The following is a 5713-nucleotide window of genomic DNA, read 5'->3' on the forward strand; positions in this document are numbered from 1 at the left end:
TGGGGAACTTGACAGGTTTGAAGTGCTGTGAGAAAAATGCATGCAAATTTCATGCCATTCAGATTGAAAATACTGAAGTGTGCCTTCCATTAAATCTAATGGAAAGTTCATTAGAGGTTACCCCTTATATAAATGCCTCTCAAAATGGACACCCTTTGTCCAATCTCTCTGACGTTTGGCAGATATGATGCCCCGAGGGAGTAGTGCAATCTCTGCAAGTATCATGCCAATCAGTTTTTAAACTCTGAAGTTTTAGGTAGGAGAAAATAGACCCAGCTATAGGTCTATTTGCATCTTTCTTTGACTAGATCCTGTGTTCTCATGAACATCAAACAACTCTTCATACAGGTACCTGTGAGTGCTATGCAGGACTTTATACACCTGCAGGATAACAGCTCCAGAATTAACTCTGGGGCTAGTTTTCCTTTCATTCACTGCATGGGAGGAGATAGGCCAAGAGGCGGGTATGAATCAGGCTGATGAAGAGTCACAGGTGTCTCTCCCTCCTGCTGTGAAAAGTTCCCCTTCCCAATTGTGTCTCAGAACCAGAAGAGGCATGAAAAGAGTGGAGGAGAGGTTGGCTTCATGCAGGTGTAGTCTCCGATTGCTTGGGGAAAACCCTGGAGAGGCAGGAACTGTGGGGAGGTGGGGACTTTCAGACTCAGCAACTGATCCATGGGGCAAGACTTACTGAGGATGAGCTGTTGTGCTCATTAGGCTAAACACTCCATCAAGTCTGTGCAAATTGTGTTTTTGCTAACGGTTAACTCCAGCTTGAAAGGTGTGGTTGCTGCTGGCTTGCTCCTGTCAGCGGCAGTGGTTCTAGGATGTGGCTGTAGCTCAGTGGCAGAGCGCCTGTTTCGTATGCTGAAGGTCACAGGTTCGATCCCCAATGGCATCTCCAGAAATGGCTGGGAAAGAGACTGAGTCAGTATAGACAATATTGAGATATACGGGCCAATTGTCTGATTCAGTGTAAGGCAGCTTCCTGTTTTCCTACAGTGACTGACAGTGGCTCTCCATGATTTTAGGCAGGGGGCCTTCCCAGCCTTCCTTGCAGATGCCATTGGGGATTGAACCAGAGACCTTCTGCACACACAGCAGATGCTCTGCCGCTGAGCTACAACCCTTCTCCGAACACAGCAGGACATGGCTCTCCATGATGCTTAGGCGCCCACAGCCCCATCTCTGTATCCCGGCCAGAGAAGGAGGAGCCATCCTTTCTGACCATGGTGTGACTCACGCTGCCACCTCTTCCAAAGCAGAAAATCAGCCACAGGCTGGTTTTGGATCGGGTGTGTCAAAACCTGGGACCTTCTGGCTCACTGCACTCCTCAAGTAATCAGATTTCATTTCGCTAATAATCTCTGCGCCCCTCACATGCAACAACAGCCTGGGCGCCTTCCATAGCCGAGCAAAGCAGCCTTAATTCAATTTTGCTCGGGAAGAAATGTTCTCTTTGCAGGGCCAAGAGCTCATCATGCGCACTTCCGCATGACAGAACTGTTTATGTTCAGGTTGCAGCCCCATTGGCGCAACCTATTATTTCATGTGGAGCAAAAAAGAGAGAGAGAAGAAGCAAGATGAATATACCAGCCAAATGGGTAGGAAACAAGCCTGCCACAGCTGGCTTCTGTGGCTCTGGCCTTAACATGGATTTAAAACACAGGAAGCCACAGGTGGGGCATTTCGGGATCTGGAGATGAAAAGCATCCAGGACAGTTGCAGAACCTTTTCCAGTTTGAGGGCCACATTCCTTTCTTGACAGCCTTCTGAGGGCCACCCACTGGTGATGGGTGGGACCAGAGGCAAAAGATGGACAGTGTAACAAACACTGCCTTTTTGTCGAAAGGTAACATTTTACCAAAACACAGCCATCCTTTTTGAAAACCACACTTCTTGACTTTTGCAATACACTCCTCCAGCCAAATAATGTGTACAGTGGTACCTCAGGTTACATACGCTTCAGGTTACGTATGCTTCAGGTTACAGACTCAGCTAACCCAGAAATAGTGCTTCAGGTTAAGAACTTTGCTTCAGGATGAGAACAGAAATTGTGCTCCGGCAGCATGGCGGCAGCAGCAGCAGGAGGCCCCATTAGCTAAAGTGGTGCTTCAGGTTAAGAACAGTTTCAGGTTAAGTACAGACCTCCGGAACGAATTAAGTACTTAACCCAAGGTACCACTGTATAAAAATGCATATGCCAGAGTGATGTGTGCCTAAAAATGAAAATAATAATAATAATAATGAAATAAGCATACAAACATATTAGGGGAAAGTCCTTTGCAAAAATGTGTTTATCATTAAAAAATGCATACCAATATATGGGTATTAAAGGAAAAAAATCACAATTCTGATAAACTTTCACAAAGACTTAAAAAGAAAACAACCGCAAACTTATCTGGAAATGTGGATAACTGAACTTAAGAAGAGAATTGTGGGCCACATTCACACCAAACAGTGAATGCACATTCATCCCCAAAGAATCCTGGAAGCTATAGTTTGTAAGTGCTCTCTGATGGTGTTCCCCATGTGCCTTAAATGTGCTTTAAATGTCTGGTGTGGGTATGACCTGAGACAGAAACTGAAATTGACAGATCCACCCATTCTTTAGTGGAATTCAAAATGTTTGAGACACAGAGCCTGAGCAGAACACATCTGCCTTTGCTATTGCTTAGAGGCACTTTTTAGTTAGACAGTTGTATAAAATACATTTGTCTTCTTGTAATTTCCTGTGCATGGGCCAGTAAACAAACTGCTCTCCGGCAACAAGAGTCCACTGTAATGCAAAGAAGGCAAAAACAATCTCCCCCCGCCACCTTTTATGTTATTGCAGTAACCTTTAGTGATCTCATCTGTTTTTGTTCTTTTACTGTGCAAACATAAATCGAACCCGGTGCAATCAGAGGCCGGTTATTTATTTCAGTGACAACTTTGCAAACATTTCTCTCTCTTTCCCTTGGCCCCATCGCACAGCAGAGCTGGGAAGGCCCTAGACAGGGGTAGCCCTGAATCCTACAAGCCTTCCAAACTCCTGTTTTCAACCTTCTGCTCAAATTCAGATGCGTACCTGGAAAATCCGGGAGGGGGGTGTTAGGGGAGGGGTAGTAACTCTGGTGGGGGACACGTCATGCTCTTTCTGGGGTAGTTTGTCTACCTTTGGTCTTCACCCAGCACTCAGCTCTCACCTGTGGCTCCTAGAAGCTGGTAAAACAACAGCAAACAAACCTGTGGTCACGTAAAGCATCCTCAATAAACACACGAGACATAACCGGTTGTGTTCTTAGATAAATAAGGTATACTATCATTGTATCAAATGGAATGGACAGCATTACATGGATGGACCTTATGCATGAACTGACTAGAGAATGATCTGATCCACTGGATCTTCTGCTTTGTTCATTTGTTGAACTTTATGAGCTACTTCTGTTGAAATTTGAATAGTACAGTGGTACTTCGGGTTACATACGCTTCAGGTTACAGACGCTTCAGGTTACAGACTCTGCTAACCCAGAAATAGTACCTCAGGTTAAGAACTTTGCTTCAGGATGAGAACAGAAATCGTGCTCCGGCGGCGCGGCAGCAGCGGGAGGCCCCATTAGCTAAAGTGATGCTTCAGGTTAAGAACAGTTTCAGGTTAAGAACGGACCTCTGGAATGAATTAAGTATGTAACCAGAGGTACCACTGTATACCTTATTTCTCTAAGAACACAGCTGGTTACGTCTCGTGTGTTTATCCTAGAAGCTGGCAGCATGCGACAGCGGCCACGCCCTGGGAATGGCTTCAACTGGCCAGCTAAATTAGGTGAGGGTAGCTGATGGGTCTCAAATCCTCAGTGAGTTAGGGACTTCCCATGCATGTGAAGACAAGCTCTGGCAGACTGAGTAGACAAGACCAATAGTGGGTCCAATGGTCAAGAAGGCAGTTTCGGCACTTGCTATAGATCGGTGGTTGTCAACCTGGTCCCTACCGCCCACTAGTGGGCGTTTCAGGATTCTAGGTGGGCGGTAGGGGGTTCTACAGCACAAGCTGAATCCTCCTTCAATCAAGCACCGGTGGGCGGTAAGGAAATTTACCGTCAAGAAAGATGCATTAGTGGGTGGTAGGTATAAAAAGGTTGACTACCCCTGCTGTAGATGGAAGTGAGGGGCAAATGGGGCTTGTCAGCCTGGAAAGGTAGCCCATCTAGGAGAAGGAGAACTCTGGTTCTAAATCTCCACCGCCTTGTGGGTTATCTTCAGGAGAAGAAAAGTCAAAGGAGTAAACCCAACACAAATCTGGAGTAGAGTCCCTAAGACATTTGGCTGGTGCCTTGTATGCCTCATTCCAGCAACTTCTGCAGCCAAGCTGGTGCTGAACATATTGCTCTGATTTCCTTTGGACCACACCAGCAAGGCCGAGAGGGGGGTCGTGTCATCTGGGCAACCCAGGGCCTCTATACACATGGCTCAGGCTTTGGTGCTGCTAATACAGTGGTACCTCAGGTTACAGACGCTTCAGGTTACAGACTCCACTAACCCAGAAATAGTACCTCGGGTTAAGAACTTTACTTCAGGATGAGAACAGAAATCGTGCTCCGGCGGCGCGGGGGCAGCAGGAGGCCCCATTAGCTAAAGTGGTGCTTCAGGTTAAGAACAGTTTCAGGTTAAGAACGGACCTCTGGAACAAGTTAAGTTCTTAACCCAAGGTACCACTGTACAGTCGTTTGGCTTCACCCCCAGTAGCACACTCCATTGTCTCTCAAGACAGACAGATGCCAGCAACCTGGGGAAAAACAATGGCTAGTGGAAAGCCCACATTTGAATAGTATGCACTTTGTGTGCACTTTTGCACAAAATACATGCTCAAAATGTAGAAAAGAAATGTTTTGATGCTTTCCAGTGCATTCATTCATAAAATATGCATTTTCTGTGCACAGAAAAGGTTGTACCCAATTCTAATCCTACTCAAAATAGAGCTATTAAAATGAATGAACACAACTAATGTAGGCAGCTTTGGGAGCACTGGATTGCTGTGAAAAGTTGCCTGAATAAATTCCTTACCCATTCCTAGGAGTGATCCTGATGAAAATAATTTTTGCAAACATGTACAGGTGATAGAATATGCAGGAAAAGAGAAACAGAAGTCCTGGATGCTTAACTCTGAGCTATTCAATAATAGAATAGAATAGAATAGAATAGAATAGAATAGAATAGAATAGAATAGAATAGAAACAAACAGAAAAGCTTTGCAGTTGAACAGAGAGATTTCTAATTTTTATAAAACATTTGACTGCAGGCTAAGTGCTAAATCTCTGCCACGAATGCAAAATGTGGTGCAGATTTTGGGGTGCATTTTCCATCTGTGGGTGGGGGGAAATGACCTGAATGAAAGAGGGTGTGCAAACCCAACTGTCTCATGTTGATGCTGACATTTTGGGGTGCTCCATAAGACTTGAGGGCAGCACCATTGGGGCGATGGGCTTGGGGCCCCCAGCAAATGCCCAAACGTACCACCCTTTGCAGCTGGCCCCACTGATCCCAGTGGTTCAGAACTAGGACCTCAGAATAAGGTGATTTTACAAGTTATTCAATACATGAGTGTGTTCCAGAGCACTGCCACTTAGCCTGCTGGCCGTTACATTTTTTTCTGATCGTCCAGAAAAAGTTTGCATCTCCTCCTTTAAAGGGATTTTAAAAGTCTCTGGTTTCCTTGCTGTCAGAGCAGGTTTTC

Source organism: Podarcis pityusensis (assembly GCF_964106645.2).
Source record: "Podarcis pityusensis genome assembly, chromosome: 14".
Lineage (NCBI taxonomy): Eukaryota > Metazoa > Chordata > Lepidosauria > Squamata > Lacertidae > Podarcis > Podarcis pityusensis.